We start from the raw sequence: 19,081 nt of genomic DNA, 5'->3' as shown, positions 1-19,081 counted from the left end.
TTCTCACATTGTTAAACCCTTGTTGGCCCTTCCCTTTGGGCACGATAGGTTGGAGGCTAGGAATGTACTGCATAACACTGTGTTGAACTAATGGCCTCCTTATTTGTATTGTGATATTCTGGATAGGCTTCGATGACAACACCACATGGGGCACAGCGGTAGTATAATGCCTGCATTGTATCCTGAGCTCTCTTTATAACTAAAATGCTCAATGTAATGTGTACTACGATGTACCCCCACTTGAAAATCCCAATAAAGTTGTTTAAAAAAAAAAAAAAAAACCCTTGTTGGCCCTTTTGACTAAAGACACTGCGATGCCCCTCCCATGGACTACTGAATGCCAGCATGCTTTCCAACAGTTGCATCAAGCTCTTTGTTCTGCACCAGTATTAGGAACTCCAGACTACACTAAGGCTTTCACATTCTATGTACACGAGAGGGACGGTTGTGCTCTCTCAGTTTTAACACAGACACACGGTGATAAGCAGCGTCCTTGTGCATATTTCTCAGCTGTCCTTGACCCAGTCGCCCATGCGCTGCCTGGGTGTTTTCAAGCGGTGACGGCGACAGCTGTGTCAATACGTCAGAGTGAGGGAATAGTCTTGTCACATAGATTGCTTGTGCTAGTACCCCATTCAGTTGATGCTCTTTTAAATCAAACGAAAACAAAACATTTGACTAGTGCCCGCTTGACAGGATATGAATTGACACTTTTGGCCCCTCATATCACACTGAAAAGATGCTCGACTCTGAATCCTGCTACATTATTGCCATTTCCAGCCACTCAGTCTCAGTAGTTACATGATTGTATATCCCTTACTGAAGAAAAACAAAGGGTTCTGTTGACCTACAAGATACGCCCCTTTCTAGTGTTAATGGGGAACTGTGGGTTGATGGGTCCTCCTTGAAGTTGCAGGCACAACATCCACTGCCTATGCTATCACAACACTTCAGACAGTAGTTGAGACAGCTCAGATTCCACAGAAGCCAGCTCAAGCAGCTGAGTTGATAGCACTGACAAGAGCATGTGAGCTTAGTACAGATCTACTTATTAACATCTACACTGACAGCCGATATGCTTTTGGAGTGGCTCATGATTTTGGGCAACTCTGGAAGGAAAGAGGCTTTCTTACTTCACACGGAACACAAATAGTGCATCAGGAATTAGTACACAATCTCCTTACTGCCTTGACATATCCTAAGAAAGTGGCAATTGTTAAGTGTAGCACACACAAGAAAGTGACTGATAAAATAGGGAAAGGCAATGCCTTTGCGGATCACACAGCTCGTGAGACTGCAATGCAGCGAAGTACTACACCCATGTATGTAGTTAAGTCACAGGCTGAGCGTTGGCATGATGCCAGGCAAGAGGTACTGGATATGCAACGATCTGCTTCTGTTGAGGAATTAGACCAATGGTCGAAGGAGGGAACATTGGATATGAGGGCTGTTGGAGGAATAAAGAAATAACAAAATGGAAGTTACCCACCGCCTATTTACATACTATGATTCACATGGCACATGGGCCGGCACATGTTGGAGCGTCCTCAATGGCAAAGCAACTTATGCAAGTTTGGGATCATCCAGATATTGCCGGCACAGCTAAAAAGATAGTCCAGTCTTGTCTGATTTGTCTCCAATATAATCCTGGAAAGGGACACACGAACTCCAGCAGGAGGGTTTGCCATACCTACTGCACCTTTTGAGGTCCTACAAATGTATTACATACAGTTTGAGCGTTATAACAACCTAAAGTATGTCTTGGTAGTGGTTTGTGCCTTCGGTAAATGGGTGGAGGCATACGCTACGAAAGATAATACAGCTCTTACTACATCAAAGATGCTCCTAAAAGAGTTTTTCCCCAGATTCGGCATTTGTCGATTTTTGTGGAGTGACAACGGACCCCATTTCATTGGGCAAGTTGTTGATTACCTCACGAAAGGGTTAGGAATTAAACGGAAGTTCCATGCTGCTTTTCACCCACAGTCAGCAGGGCTAGTGGAACATTACAATTCTACCCTCAAGCTAAAATTGGCCAAAATACAGACTTGCACATCTTTGAAATGGCCTGATGCATTGCCATTAGCTTTGCTATCCATTAGATCGATACCACATACACGATCTGGCCTCACACCATAGGAGGTGGTTTTTGGAAGGCCAATGAATATTTGGGGAGGTTCCTAAGCCACGCCCTATACATGATGTACCCTATGTATTGATGAACGACTATTTGTCTCAGTTGACTGACCGTTTTTCTTCTATTTATCAACAGGTTCGGGAGACTCTTCCAGACAGGTCGCAGGGTGAGTGTTACAAAGTCACCCACCTGAGCTCCGGTTTGTTCCTTCTCCGATGCTGCTTGATCCCAACTCCCTCTGAAGCCCACCGAGGCAACAAGATTATGGCACTTGTCACTCAGAATGGACCCCCGGGGGGGAAGGGGGGAATTGGAAGAGAGAGAGAAAGAAGACAAACACTGGGTTCGTGTCAGGATACTCTTCAGGGTATTCTTCAGGGACAGGGGAATGGTCGGAATCTTTGTTCTCTCTAATTGCGTCACTTGGAACTTCGCTGGTTCTTGTTAACTACGCAACTTGCGGGGTAAATCTATTGGGGAGAATCAGAGATACATGTAAACATAAACCAAATTAACGTAAACAATTTTACCACTGGATTTATGTGTTTGCCTATTTCCTTCACATACCATTTAAGCCTTTTCTGAGGTTATTCTCTTTTGCAGGAAAAGTGCCTTCTTCTGGGTGGCTTTAACAATGCAAGGTCTATTGTAATTCAAAACAATATTCTAATTACAACATATCAATCATGCTGCAGTTTGCAAAATAAAAAGGTAAACTAACTAAAAGAGAGTTCTTTTTCACGTGAATAATTGCACACACTGTTCCAAAGTTAAAGTCTTTTCCTTTCAGTTCAATGTTTAAATGTTCGTAAAGGTTGCTGTTGAACTTTGAGTCATAAATAATGAAGATTCTGTGAATAACTTAAAGTTATCTTGAAAACGGCTCCTTTAGGCTTGGAGAAACAGCTGTTGTCTCAATTACGCGCCTCGGTGCTTTAAGTGTCAAACAGAATGAAGATTCTTACCGTTCGTTAAGAATTACCCGGACTTGTGAGGGTTGCTAGGCGCCGGTTTATTTACCCTGTTGTTTTTTCTTTCATCTCTTAGGTCACCGGAAGCGGAGCGTCGAAGGAACTGAAGAGCGCCGTGACAGCGGAAGACGATCCAGCCGGACCTTTCCTTCCGAAGCACCCTTGAGGAATCTGGAAGTGTTGCAGTCCCGGACTCAGCTTGGAAGAAGTGGAAGGATCAGGACCGAAACCAGACTGAAGCTGCATGCGGTGAACGGAGTCAGGTGAGTTCTGCCAGCAGGAAGCGAAGCATCGGGAAATAGTGGGTGGGGGTTTAAATACCTTTGCGAAGGCTTCTCAAAACGTGTCCTGGGTGTGCCTTCGCAATTAGCATACGCACGGAGCGATCTACAGTTGACACGTGCCAAGCATATTTCAGTATAACTAAACGTGTTACACGTGTGCAACATGTGCCATAACTCGTGAAACAAATGGTACTTCGCCATTATGGTTCAGAAACAAACATTGATACCTAATATTGCAACATGACACTAATAATAGTAAAGAAGTACAATAAACAAGTTTATCTTAAATCAATCAACAAAGATTAATCTCAGAAATAAGCACAGTTATATACTTGAGGGTTTTTATAGTCTGAATGCAATACCAACGTGAACAGGGATTGCATTCCGCTACGTTCAGATTTTCGTAACAGTTCCTCCCCCCAAAGGTCTTCTAATCGGGCGAGGCTTATCAGGATGTAAAGCATGAAAGGACCGAATGAGGCGTGGGGCGTTAACATTCTTTTCGGGTTCCCACGATCTTTCGGAGGCATCATAACCCTTCCAATCAATCAGATAATGTAAACGACCACATATGCGTTTAGAATCCAAAATGCGATTTACCTCATATTCTACGTGATCACCCACAATCACTGGTGGTGGTGGATTATCCTGTCGAGTAGAGGGTTCATGTGGTTTTAGTAAAGAGACATGAAAGACAGGATGGATAGCAAATTCTTTTGGTAAAGTCAATCTTACAGAAACTGGGTTCAAGACTTTCTCAATCGGATAAGGCCCAATGTATCTTGGCTTTAACTTTCTTGGACTATCCATTTGAATATTCTTAGTTGAAAGCCAGACTAGATCCCCTACCTGATAAGGCGGAGTTGGGTTCCTATGTTTATCCACAGTCAATTTCATTTTTTGTTTGTGTCTTGTTAAACTTTGTGTAGCCAGATTTTGTAATCTCTTTAGTTGGTGTAAACGCTCTGTGACTGCTGGTACAGTATCTTCTAAACCCGGGGACAATGTTGGGAGAGATCGTGGATGCGTGCCAGTAAGAAAAAAAAAAGGAGAACAACCTAAAGCTGCATGATGGCTATTGTTGTACGAGAATTCAGCTAAGGGTATGACCTCATCCCAGCTTGCAGATACTGTGGATGTTAAACAGCGTAGAGTTTGCTCCAGGTACTGATTTAATTTCTCTGTCTGACCATCCGTCTGTGGATGGAACGCTGAGGACAATGCAATGTCAATTCCCAAATTTTTACACAATTGCCCCCAAAATTTGGAAACGAATTGGGGGCCTCTGTCGGTCACAATTTTACTGGGCAGGCCATGTAGTTTTACAATGTGATTGATAAAAAGGTTACTGAATTCACTTGCGTTAGGTAGTTTAGTCAAAGGAATGAAATGTCCCATTTTTGATAGTTGATCCACAACTACCAAAATAGTAGTGTAAGTATGTGAGGAAGGTAAGTCAGTGATGAAATCAAGACTAATGGTGTGCCAGGGAGAAGGAGGTATCGGCAATGGTTGCAAGGGCCCAGCGGGTAACTGATGGTGTGATTTCTGCCTAGCACATACTGGACATGATTTTACATATTGCTGAATATCCTTACTAATGTTGTTCCACCAAAAATGTCTCTGACACAACTCTAAAGTTTTATGTATTCCAGGATGCCCTGCAAAACAGGAATCATGATTCCAGTTTATTACCTGTTGTCTTAAGTCCCCCGGGGGAACGAACAATCGTTTGTTATGCAGAAAGTAGCCTTCGTGTATGGAGTTTAGTTTGTGTGAAAGCCAGTCTTGTTGATTTAGCGTCTGAAAGCTCTGTTTTAGTTGGGTTAGAAAGGTGTCTGCATGTGTGAATGCTACTACCTTTTCTGATGGTATAATAGTTTGAACTTTTAACTTTTCTTCAGATTGTCCATCACAAACTAATCTAGAAAGTGTATCAGACAACAGTTGTTTTTGTCCTGGGCGATATGTGATAATAAAATCAAATTCGCTAAAAAATAACAACCAGCGCATTTGTCTGGGAGTTAAAGCCTTAACAGTGGTAAAAAATTGTAAATTTTTATGGTCCGAAAATATTGTGATGGTATGTTTAGCTCCCAGTAAGTGGTGTCTCCATTCCAGAAAAACCGCCTTGATTGCCAATAATTCTCTTTCAGCAATTGTGTAATTTTGTTCTGCAGGTAAGAGTTTACGAGAATAAAAGGCAATGGGATGCAAACGTCCAGTTGTAGAGTTTTTTTTGCATCAAGACCCCTCCCAAAGCTGTTTGGGAAGCATCTGCTTCCACAAAAAACGGTCTATCGGGATCGGGGTGGATTAGTAGAGGGGCGGAAGTAAAGGCTTGCTTTAATGTTGAAAAGGCCTTGTCAGCATCTGAATTCCATTGGAATTTTGTGCCTTTTCGCAGTAGTTGTGTAATCGGAGTTACTATTTTAGAAAAGTTTGAAATAAAACGCCGATAAAAATTAGCGAAGCCTAAAACTCGTTGAATCTCTTTTACCGAGGACGGTGTGGGCCAATTTAAGATGGCTTCGACTTTTTTTTTATCCATCGTTATGCCTTCTGGAGAAAGCCAGTATCCAAGAAATTCAACCTTTTTGGTATGAAAAACGCATTTTTCAAATTTGACATACAAAGAATTCTCCTTTAACCTTTGAAGCACTGAACGAACATGATGGACATGTTCTTCATCAGTTTTGGAAAAAATCAATATGTCATCTATATATACGATGACACATACGTCCAATAAATCGTGTAGTACTTCATTTATAAAGTACTGAAACGCAGCCGGGGCGTTGCAAAGCCCAAAAGGCATCACTGTATATTCAAAAAGACCGTATTTCGTGCGAAATGCGGTCTTCCACTCGTCGCCCTCCTTTACACGGACCAGGTGGTAAGCACCGCGTAAATCCAATTTGGTATATATGCTTGATCCTTTCACTTGATTCAACAGTACAGGAATCAAAGGAAGAGGATAACGATTTTTAATCGTAGCCTTGTTGACCGCGCGATAGTCAATACATGCTCTTAAATCGCCAGATTTTTTAGACACGAAAAAGAGCGGCGAAGAGACTGGTGACGTGGAGTGTCGGATGAACCCTTTATCTAAAAGTTCTTCCAGATATGTTTTGAGATATTCATTTTCGGGTTCAGTCAGGGCATAAATTCTACTGCAGGGTAGGGCTGCTCCAGGAATTAAATCTATCCTGCAGTCGTAAACTCTGTGTGGTGGTAACTGTGTTGCCTGGACTGGGTCAAAGACGTCTGAGAAGTCTTGGTACTCACTGGGTATCTGGGGAACCTCTGATTCAACTACTGAGCAAAATAACGGAGATATTGGATCTTGCAATTCTTGGTAACAATGAGTTCTACAGTGAACTGAATCTAGGGTTACAGTCCGTTTCACCCAATCTATGTGAGGATTGTGTTGTTCTAACCATGGAATACCTAAGATAACGCCAAAAGTCGGAGTATCAATGAGGTCAAAAACAGTTTCCTCTGTGTGTCCATTTTCGGCAATTAACGTTAGTGGTTTTGTGTGGAACTTGATTAAACCGGAAGATAAGGCTGATCCGTCGACTGCCCTAACAATTTCTGGTTCAGCCTTAGGAATTCGAGCTACTCCTAATTTATTAGCTAATTCCAGATCAAAAAAGTTCCCGGTAGCTCCTGAGTCAATCATGACAGCTAAACAGTGTCTATGTTGGGTAGTTAGGATGAAAGTTAGTCTAATAGTCAGATGTTTGGGTGTGCGAGTAAAAACGTTTGTAGCATAATGGGAGACCTGTGACATGAGTGATCTCGAAGAATCGATCTCGTCTTTCTTCGAGAACCCTAGTTTTCCGACTCTTGATGCACTGAATCTAATACTGCAATCCCTTTCTTTTTGGTTGGTTTAACTGGACAGTCTTTGGCATAGTGCCCAGCTTTGCCACAATAAAGGCAAAGGTTCCCTTTTCGTCTGCGTTCTTTTTCCTCTGAGGAAAGCGGTCCTTTTAGACCCCCAATCTGCATCGGTTCTACATGAATACTTTTGTCTTCTGACTCTTTCTTTTCTACCTTAAAATGTAAGGGTCTGAAATCTCCTCTGGGTTTTTCACTTTTTCGCTCTCCCAATCGGTGATCTAATTTAACCACTAAATCTAAGAAGTCAGTGTAATCTTGGGGAAGATCGACAATGTGTGCCAAGGAGTCCTTTAGGTCATCCCTAAGACCTCGATAGAACAGTGATACCCTTTTATCATCTGGCCAATGCGTCTCAGATAGTAACCTATTAAAGGTGGTGACATAAGTAATGAGGTCTTTAGAACCCTGGCGAAGATTCAATAACTCATTATCAGAAGCATGTATAAATACATGTTTGGCGAATAATCCAGACATAGCAGTTTTGAAAGCATTTAAGTCATGCAGCAAGGGATCATTAACATCAACCAAAGGCATAGCCCAGCTAGCTGCCACTCCTCCCAAATATGAAATAATGAACGCCACCTTAGAAGTGTCTGAAGTGAAAATCTGTGGCTTACATAAGAAGTGTAATTGGCATTGACTCATGAAAGTAGAGAAGCGGCTACTATCCCCTGTGAAACGTTCAGGATTGGCCAAAGGAACAGGGCTGGGTGAAACCACGGTAACTTGGAGGTTTTGGTCGGAATTGGCTCCCAAAGTTTGGGGAGTGTTGCTAACATGTGGGTTAAATTTAGATGGAGCGATAATAGGTTTGCTAACTTCTGAATGTGGGTCCCTCCAGCTAGTAAAACCTGTTTTAGTCCTATCTAACTCCTGCCTAAGGGCCTGGTTCTCCTGCCTTAACTCCTGCATTTCGCCTACTAATCTACGAACCAATGCAGTTAATTGGGACGGGTCCATTGCATCATCCTCGAAATCCATATCGCAAGATCGGAGAAGGAACAAGTGTTTGGAGGCTTCGCTTTCTGTTACAAAGTCACCCACCTGAGCTCCGGTTTGTTCCTTCTCCGATGCTGCTTGATCCCAACTCCCTCTGAAGCCCACCGAGGCAACAAGATTATGGCACTTGTCACTCAGAATGGACCCCCGGGGGGGAAGGGGGGAATTGGAAGAGAGAGAGAAAGAAGACAAACACTGGGTTCGTGTCAGGATACTCTTCAGGGACAGGGGAATGGTCGGAATCTTTGTTCTCTCTAATTGCGTCACTTGGAACTTCGCTGGTTCTTGTTAACTACGCAACTTGCGGGGTAAATCTATTGGGGAGAATCAGAGATACATGTAAACATAAACCAAATTAACGTAAACAATTTTACCACTGGATTTATGTGTTTGCCTATTTCCTTCACATACCATTTAAGCCTTTTCTGAGGTTATTCTCTTTTGCAGGAAAAGTGCCTTCTTCTGGGTGGCTTTAACAATGCAAGGTCTATTGTAATTCAAAACAATATTCTAATTACAACATATCAATCATGCTGCAGTTTGCAAAATAAAAAGGTAAACTAACTAAAAGAGAGTTCTTTTTCACGTGAATAATTGCACACACTGTTCCAAAGTTAAAGTCTTTTCCTTTCAGTTCAATGTTTAAATGTTCGTAAAGGTTGCTGTTGAACTTTGAGTCATAAATAATGAAGATTCTGTGAATAACTTAAAGTTATCTTGAAAACGGCTCCTTTAGGCTTGGAGAAACAGCTGTTGTCTCAATTACGCGCCTCGGTGCTTTAAGTGTCAAACAGAATGAAGATTCTTACCGTTCGTTAAGAATTACCCGGACTTGTGAGGGTTGCTAGGCGCCGGTTTATTTACCCTGTTGTTTTTTCTTTCATCTCTTAGGTCACCGGAAGCGGAGCGTCGAAGGAACTGAAGAGCGCCGTGACAGCGGAAGACGATCCAGCCGGACCTTTCCTTCCGAAGCACCCTTGAGGAATCTGGAAGTGTTGCAGTCCCGGACTCAGCTTGGAAGAAGTGGAAGGATCAGGACCGAAACCAGACTGAAGCTGCATGCGGTGAACGGAGTCAGGTGAGTTCTGCCAGCAGGAAGCGAAGCATCGGGAAATAGTGGGTGGGGGTTTAAATACCTTTGCGAAGGCTTCTCAAAACGTGTCCTGGGTGTGCCTTCGCAATTAGCATACGCACGGAGCGATCTACAGTTGACACGTGCCAAGCATATTTCAGTATAACTAAACGTGTTACACGTGTGCAACATGTGCCATAACTCGTGAAACAAATGGTACTTCGCCATTATGGTTCAGAAACAAACATTGATACCTAATATTGCAACATGACACTAATAATAGTAAAGAAGTACAATAAACAAATTTATCTTAAATCAATCAACAAAGATTAATCTCAGAAATAAGCACAGTTATATACTTGAGGGTTTTTATAGTCTGAATGCAATACCAACGTGAACAGGGATTGCATTCCGCTACGTTCAGATTTTCGTAACAGTGAGAGCCATAATCTACAGGCTGGGGACTTTGTCCTAACGAAGTCCTTTCAGCGGGCCAGCTCCTTGGAGCCTCATTGGCGTGGCCCAGAGCAGGTGCTCTTGGCTACCAGGACTGCGGTTCGAGTGACCAACCGGAAGAACGGTGTCAACGCAACCCATTTTCGGAAGGTGTTGCAGGACCTGGTAAGCCCAGCTGTGGACACAGAGAAAGGACAAGCCACGTCACCTGAAGGACCTGAGGAAGTCTTCCCGGACCACACGATCCCTTGTACCTCTCGATATCAGCTGCGACCCCGGAAAAGAGACACTTCGTTGCTGAAAAAGACTGTTTGAGCCACTGTCCGGGGTAGTGAAAGACTGAGTTACAAAGGGGGGTACTCTTTTAGTGGCTTCTCATCTCAGCCTCAGCTAAGAAACCAACGTCTGCCCAGGACCTTAGGGCACCATCTGTTTTGTTGTTCAACGGCAAGATGAACATGCCTGCGGAGAAGAAGTCAACTGCTGCAAAAGTTTGTGATCGAAAGAGTATGTTCATTATTGGACTCACTTTGATTTTTGTCATCATTGCTACAATAACATGGGTTGTAGAGGGAGTAGCTCCTGCTCGACAACTACTGACTGCTACTACTCCTGTCCCCATTGAGCACCAATATTTTACTCTTCCCTATCATGAACAGAAGCACCGAATGTCATATCTCAATAACACTTTCATGCAAATGTTGCATCACACCCATAATGCTACGAACATTACCAACTGTTGGGTGTGTGGAAGGATGCCAGCTCATCAGAAAAAGGGAGGAACGCCTTTCATTCCTTTGCCATTTTCACACAATGGCTCCTGCAGAGCCTGGTTTGCACTATTGTGGGCTTCTCATATTGGTAATATTACCAACTTTGATGTAGGAAGACTTAACGCTCAGTTAAATAGAGTCTATTACCCTGATGAGGAAGGAGAGCCACAAGCTAAAGGAATTGTATGGGAAATGGAGGAGTATCGCCGAGGAAATTCCTCCACGCACTGTTTGTCTTAACACTCGAGCTGTCAAGGGTAATGGGCCTCCTGTTATAGCTGTTACTAGAGCTTGAGCAGACCTTTGTGTGAGCAATATTGGCAGTATCCTTGTGGGAAAAAGTGACTGTACTACAGTGTTGAACATTACTGGAATAAACAATAGTAGTTTTTTGTCATCACATAACACCTATTTCATTTGTGGAAGTAAAGGCTATTACCACTTACCTATTGGGTGGTCAGGTAGCTGTTTTGTGTCCTTTTTGCTACCACCTGTGTTTTTGGCACCTGCATCCTACCACAAAGACTATAAACTGTTTAATGACATTTCTAAAAGCCGATTTAAGAAGACAATAAATCACGATGGGGTGGATCAAACTGATACTGTATTGCAGCAGTATATTGACTTTAATTTGGGACTATTCTTCTTTGTTGGGGTGGCCTTAAACAGCAGAAAATAAGGCGCTTAACACGTGTTGTAGAGGCTGTAACCAATCAGACAGCCATGGCACTTGGAAACATCACGGAAGAACTATAAACTGCGAGAATTGTGGCACTCCAAAACAGGATGGTTTTGGATGTGATCCTGGCAGACCGTGGTGGAGCATGCCGCATTATTGGGAGCAGCTGCTATGTCTACATCCCTGACCATGCCCCTTCAGTTTTTGAAGCAATTTCTAAGCTGCACAAGATGGCCACTGAAATCCATCGGGATTCAGGAACGTGGACTTTGACTGGATGGCTATGGACTATGTTTACTGTATGGGGCTGGAAACTATTGTCAGCTCTATGTATATTTGTTGCGATCCTTTTTATCTGTTGCCTATGTATCCAAAGTGGCCCGATGCTCTGTTCCCTTTGTGCTCCTACCTGTACCTCATGTATACCAGCTAAACAAAATGTCAAGAATGTAAATACCCGACTAGTAACAGACCAAGAAATTTGTGAGTTAATAGGAGGAGATTATGTTTTAGTTTGGGCGGGTGATTTTAACTGTGCCAAATGTGTTTTTGAAACTGGAGAACCTTGTGGATATTGCGATAGTTTTGGTGATAGGATTCCCCATTTCTCACATGATCTGTATGGAGAAACTATTAATAATGCTGTTCATAAATATTTAGATCTCACTACAGAGGATGGGGAAATAAACATACAAACTTTTGTAGGAGCAAGGTCATCTTCAAATATAGATCACATTATCGTATCAGCTAATTACAGTGAATTGGTGGAAAAAGTGCGGGTTAAAATGGGTCTCTTTAGTGACCACCATCCCCTAACAGTGTCATTGAGACTAAACCTGAAACTAAAAAATACTGGGAAAGGCAGTTGATAACGATATTACCACACAGGGGACCAATGGAGTTTCAATAAAATGGTCGGGTGTGAATCCAGCCTCATTCATGGAAAATCTTAAAGGGAAAAAACAAAGAGACCTAGATATCTGTCTGGATAGCTCTTCCACGAATACAGCGAATGTAAAAGCTTTTTGTAATATCACAACTGAAATTGCCGGTGATTTAACAACTAAAAGGAGGAGGAAGACATGTGATCTCAATCCCAGATGGTTTAAGCATGAATGTTCAAAATTGAATCGGGAATTGAAATTGGCCCTTAAACCAAAGCCAAGAGATAGTGCACGGATTAGCTCCTTGAGGAGAACCTATAAAAATACCCTGCAAGAAAGGAAAAGGGAGATCCATGAGGGGGCCTGGGAGAAATTAATACAGGCAGCAGAGCTGAAAGACTCGATCCTCTTTTGGAAAACAATTAATCACCCCTTTTTAAAGAGAACTCAGGAGTAAATATTGATATTGTAGTACCTCCGGAAGATTGGATATAACACTTTGAGGGTATTTTTAACCCAGATGCCACAAAAGTAATTAAGAGGAAAAAAGGAAATTTTATATTGGTGGAACCCGTCCAATCATTACCTATAACGCCAGAAGAGATTGAAATAGCCCTGTGAAAAAGTGCGATTGGTAAAACCGCAGGCTCGGACGGAGTACCCATCGATGTTTTTAAGTATAAAACTGTCTTCTGGATACCAATTTTCTTGAATGTTTTTAATGCTACCCTTGGGGGCATTTTACCTGCAACTTGGGTTGAAAGTATTATCATACCAGTTTTTAAAAAAGGGCATAGAGGGAAGGCAAACTGCTACCAGCCAATATCTCTTCTTGATTCCACGTCCAAATTAATGAGCCGAATAATGTTGGAAAGACTCGAAAACTGGGCCAGTGAGAACAAAATCCTAACTGATGCCCAGTATGGTTTCAGAAGAGGTATTGGGACGGTAGAACAATGCCTTAAGTTAGAGGGGCATATTAGCAAAAAGAGGCTATATTTATCGCTAACTCTATTTAGCGTGAATAGTTTTATCGCCGTCGATCGCCAGAATCTATCGCCGCATTAGCGGCGTATTAGCAACACGTCGCTAACCGGCGATAGTAACCTTTTCATGCGGAAAAGGACGGCGATAGATTTAGCGTGACGGCGATCAAAAACGCACGCTAACGTGAAAAACCTCACGATGGACCAATCAACGATAAAATCCGCATGCCAATAGGCACCAGGCTTTCATTTAGCGCGTTTAGCGGGAAAAATGCACTACAAAAGGCCAGCGAAGCAGGAAAAAAAATACAAAATGGAAACCACAAGAGGAGACATGGAACAACCTGGGACCAGTGCAGAGGCCATGAACAACCCCAACAACACCCAGGAGGACCAGGCAGAGACCCATATGAAGGCAAAGAGGAAGAGGAACCCCAAGTTCAGTCCAATGGAGAACCAGGCCCTGGTTGAAGAGGTGACGCTACACCAACAGGAACTGTTTGCAAGTCCCACAGTGACATTGGAAAGGAAAAAAGATATATGGCAGGACATCGTGTCCAAGGTGAATGCCGTTGGAGAGAGGAGGAGGACAGTGGAAGAGTGCAAGAAGCGTAAGGCAGCGAGGCAGACTGGAGGTGGCGGACCAGCTCCACAGCAGGAGTTGGATGAGCTGGAGGAGCAGGTTTCCCGCGTCATCAGTGAGGAGACTGTCATCGGAGTCACAGGCCAGGATAGTGCTGAATGTGAACAGACACAACAACACCAGGGTAAGCAGCAACCAGGGACAGGGGGAAGGGGGTGGATGGGCACAGTGGCACCCATGTACCATGAAATTAATTGAAGTGCATATCCACATGTACTGTGGAACAGGTCCTGGATACCCCTGTGCATGCTGGCATAGGGACATATCACCATTCTCAAACAGCACATCACACAACACACAGGGCCAGAGTAACAGGAATGACGCCAAAGCAGTGATAAGGGGCATGAGAATATGATCAATTGAATTCAAATAGTAGGCCAGGTGCACACCAGAAGCTTGTTTGCCATTAGAATTCAATAGGGCATATCATCAAGCCCCGTAGTGCCGCTGAAGCAGCAGCATCCTTCTGCAAAAGCAACTATAATGTTGGCGACATAATTGGTAATATGGCCCATAGTGGCGGGCAGACAGACCATAATCTGTGCACAGAAAAGCTAAGCAAACCTAGTCCAAGTACAATGTCAGAGCACCCCATATGTTCAGCTGCAATCCACAAAGTGGCACAACAACTTGACATGTGGCAGAGTTGCCAAATGTCCCCCTTGCCACATCACCACGCACATACAAATTGCCTTCACAAGTACACATGTCACTCGGATGCCACATTGTGGATGCGCTGGGAATGTCTATGCTCATGTGCACGATCAGGCATGCCTCCACCAACGTCAGCACACCTGCAGCAGTGCCCACATGTGTCTAAGCTGGTGCATGCCTTGCCAGCTTGACACATACGCACATGCACATACCTGCAGACTACTCAAGCACATGTGCCTAATGCTGCCTGTGTGCTTAGGTCGGAGGCTGCATGCCTAATCGTGCACATGAGCATTAACATACACAGTGCATCCACAATGTGGTGTCAGAGTCGCATGTGTCCATGTGCAGCCAAATTGAATGTGTGTGGTGATGTGCAAAGTCAGAAAATAAGACAACACCTGCATTCCCATGCAGTGTGCCTCCTTGCCTGTTCATAAGATGTGGGGCCAGATTACCAAGAATGGTGATATAACACAGAGCGCGAGATTATTCTTCCCTCGTTGCCCGGAGCCTACGATCCTTCCGTGGTTTGACCCACCCGTCAACCGCCCCCTTTTGCATACGGATTTCCCGCTATTCACGTTTCACCTTTTAATCCCAAGATGTTCCGAACATTTTCTGCTCCTACGATCGCCTTCACTACCCGGAACCTCTTTACCCTATTACCACTTCTGTGGCTGTGGCGTTGCCCCTACTCTCCTTTGGATGTACCATCGTCCCTGTTTTCCTTTGCCATAGCCTTCGTCCTTGCAGCCCTGAAGAGTCACGGGTTGTTTCCCGTTGACGAAACACGTGTCGGCTGGTTGTTTTTCTTGTCCCTTCAATTCACTTGAAGAAACGCACTATTAAATTCTAAAAAAAGACATTTCTGGTGTTGACTGCTATTGTACATTCCAGACTTTACCCTATGGTAACACTACACTGTGTTTAAACTATAACGTGTGCGCAGAACTTGTTTATATAATCAACACTGCCTGTGCAGCAGGAAAATGCTGGTGAAGTGACGGAAAGAGGCGTGATGAAATCCCCTATAGAATTCCATCAGAAGTCCAGTGTCTGATGTGACCCTAGGCTCATTTGGTAATTCCATTGGGCACTCGATCTAGCCCCTCATTGTCGCCTCGGCGCCTGTACTCTGCTGGCAAAGCAGTGATAAGTACATCACCGCTCACGACAAAATGGCCCACAGAGCACACATCTGCCACACAGAATACAGCATCCAACATCACTCATGATGTGATTTGACCATCACACCCTCATGTGCCATTCAACATAACCATATGGCAAGTCAACTGTGTCATGCTGTTAGGTACCCATCACACACATGTCAGCCCGTGAATATCAGAACCAGTACAGAATGTACCATCCATGGCAGCAGCTGAGTGGCACAAACACACATCACCCACACATTAGCATCACATGTCAGGGTGGCATTGTCCAGACCCGAGCAGCAGAAAAAGACATCATGAAATGCACACACATCAGAATCAGAGAACACTTACACACCACATGTGGAGTCAACCAAGAGGGTAAAGTGTGTTTACACCATGGGCCATATCAACAAGCCCCCATCACGACCACAATGTCACTCATGTTGGAATTAGCGGTGGTGATAGGGACAGCGCAACATGACCAAGGCAGCGTCAAGTCACCCAATGTTGTATCAAGCTATGTAAAGTGTCTTCACGCTGACTTGCGACTGTGGCCACTTCCAGGCTAAACCTTCTGTGAAAGGGGGCATGCAGTTGTAGTGGTGGGTGTCCCACCACTACAGCCACAGAAGTTGATGCTGCCATTCATCATCAAGAGCGGATAGAACATGTGGCAGTGCAGGTGTGAACACCACAGAATCCCTGGGCCTATGGTAGCAAAACCTGGAGAAATGCATAACACATCCTCACATTAGCTAGTTTCAGGTGTGCTCCCATGTGCAGTCCACATTGGAAAAGTCAAAAGCCATGGTATTTACATGCGCTGGAAGGTGTCCTTAACTGTACATGACCAAACTGTGAAATCAGATGCCAGTTCCTGAGTCACATGTATGCTGCATAAAGCAGCACGCATGAAAGTTCAAAAATGGTGTCTTTGCTCACTCCATGTGCCAGAAGAAACTACTACTTACACATAAACAAACGTACCTGCTCTCAGACACACTAGTAAAATGTTGCTAGTGAGCCTGCGCCAGTGCAAAGTTATACAACATTCCAACCATTGCATGGGGAAACAACAGCCTGCACCATACCCTTGAGAACATGTGTGAGCCTGGTGCAATCTAAGTGGTGGTGGGAGTTGTAAGGACAAGGGGCAACATCAGCAAGAAAGATAATGACATCCTTGCTGCTTTTGCGGAAGGAAAATCCCGCTAAAGTGGTGAAAATGTGCGTGATAAATTCCCTTCAAAATAACAATATAATCACAGGTTTACACAAGAACATGGGTTGCAATTGGAAGACTCCAGGGCATAGTATCAAGCCCCTCATCGCCGCTTCAGTGGCAGTTCGCTGATACAAAAGCAGCAATATCCTCAACGCCATTCGTGATCATATGTCCCCTCCTTCCTTGAAAAAATGCCCATAGATGGCTTAAATCTATCACTGCCACTTCCATGGTAACATGCCCCTGTCTGGAGTGCCAGCCACAAAATTTCAAACACACAAAGAACCACACACACAATGGGTCTCACAAATGGAGGGCACGCAGCAATGCAGGCCAGAACATGACGTACGACATGCACAGCAGACAAATCACAACAGAAAAAGCCACATAGATGTCCATGTGTACCACATACGGCTGCACATGTTGAAACTGCAAGTAAGCTCTCCTTGCCAATGTGCCTAAAGTGTGCCACAATCACACATGAACATACCCTCACTACAAACATGCACAAGTGCAGTACCCAGCTAACTTGTGTGTCTGTGAGCAACATTGACAAGGCAAGTGCCACTGCCTGATGAATAGCATGTGTGCAGGCCATACACTGTACAAGTATCATGTCACATCACTGATGGGGCTGAGTGCGGACGACATCATAAAACATGCAATCAACACTCTGACACATTCTTGTGTACATACAACCCCTGACGTAAAGAAGAAAAACAAACTCAAACAATGCACAATGCACACAACTCTGACCAAGACTCACATACCACCCAGTGTGCCACAGCACACCATTCTTAATCCACAGAACTCTAAGGCCCACCAACCGTAAGGGAATATGGGCAGTGAAACAAAGCTGCAGGTACCACTAGCACACAATGCAGTGCATGCACAGACAGATCTGACCCCACCAACAATGACTACTCTGTGTGGAAAAGTGCATTACTCACACAAATGAACAGAGGACACAAATCGGGATGCCTGTGTGTAGATATTGTCCAATTACTTCTGTCATATTTGGAAACTGTGGCCCATGTTAGCAAGAAGCTCGATTAAATGATCGCTGCTTTAGCGGCAGAAAATGCCGCTAAAGCAGCGATAAGGGACTTCATGATATGCGCTATAGAATTCCAATAGAAGCCCAGGTTAGATGTGCAGGACATATAACCTGGGCTTCTATTGGAATTCTGTTGCGCATATCATGAAGCACCTTATCCCCTCTTAAGTGGCAGTTTCCTACCGCTAAAGCGGCAATATTTCAATTGAGCTTCTTGCTAATATGGCCCTGTGAGACCATCATGTACCACTAAACTTCACATAAGCAACCTCATCAAAATCATAACCATCCGGCAACAAATAGGCCTCCCCTCAAAATCAGTATGAATTGACACTGTCCTGCTGTCTGCTAGTCAAATCATCCAATGCATGATTGTAGATGACAAACACTGTTAAACTGTATCTCCCCTATCACATTACAGAGGGAGAGACGGCACCTCCTGTACAGCACCCTGGCCAAACCACCACTGATGACGAGGATGTGTACAACACCATCGACGAGGAATCCCTGCAACGCCTGATTGACACCATCACCAGCTCACTTCCAGGAGCAGGGCAACCCAGCAGCATTACGCCACCCCCACCCACTGCACAAACCAACCAGCAGCAGGCACCTCCCGCCCCAGCTACCTACCAAGAGCCCGATGCCACAACCCTGGCCTTCCAAAGCCGGATTGTAGATCTCCAGCAGCAGTTGGCGGAGCAGGTGTGGGTGGGGTTTGAGCACCTGGCGGACAAACTTGAGGCCATATGTGGGTGTCTCAGTCCCATTAGGGACCACATGCAGAAGAGCACGGACACCCACAACCCCTTCAATGCTATCCAACGGTCCATGGCTGACATTGCTGGAGTCATTATACAGAGACAACAGTCACTATCTACTCAGAGTGGCTCCAGCAGTGTCAGCTAGGATCTGGCCAACATCCGCAGGATTATGGAGAGCATGGAGCGGATGCAGGCCCAAGACATGGTTGCCAGGGTAACCCACATGCGCGAGGTTGCTGGGATCTACCATGCCCTGCACTAGCTCATCACCTCATTATTGCCACAAGGATGGCGCAGATGGCTGCTGCTGCTGCCAACACATCCTCGGCTCCACCACCTGATGTGCCAGTGCCTCACAGTGCTGCACCCACAATACCACCACAAACATGTGAGGCACATGACACATCAGATGATGAAGATGAGGATGACAGTGCATT

The 19,081-nt window shown here is 44.4% G+C and overlaps 1 long non-coding RNA gene across 1 annotated transcript; it reads left to right on the top strand.

Annotated features, from left to right (window-relative positions):
- Nucleotides 1–3,109: 3,109 nt before the first annotated feature.
- LOC146863269 (uncharacterized) lies at nt 3,110–18,427 on the top strand. The gene is made up of 3 exons (XR_014978582.1): nt 3,110–3,371; nt 9,189–9,375; nt 18,302–18,427. It is a non-coding gene; the product is annotated as an uncharacterized LOC146863269 (long non-coding RNA).
- Nucleotides 18,428–19,081: the final 654 nt, after the last annotated feature.

This window comes from Triturus cristatus, chromosome 2_2, assembly GCF_964204655.1.
Source record: "Triturus cristatus chromosome 2_2, aTriCri1.1, whole genome shotgun sequence".
NCBI lineage: Eukaryota > Metazoa > Chordata > Amphibia > Caudata > Salamandridae > Triturus > Triturus cristatus.
The sequence above is the reverse complement of the archived record's forward strand: the minus strand, read 5'-3'. Positions and strand labels throughout refer to the sequence as shown.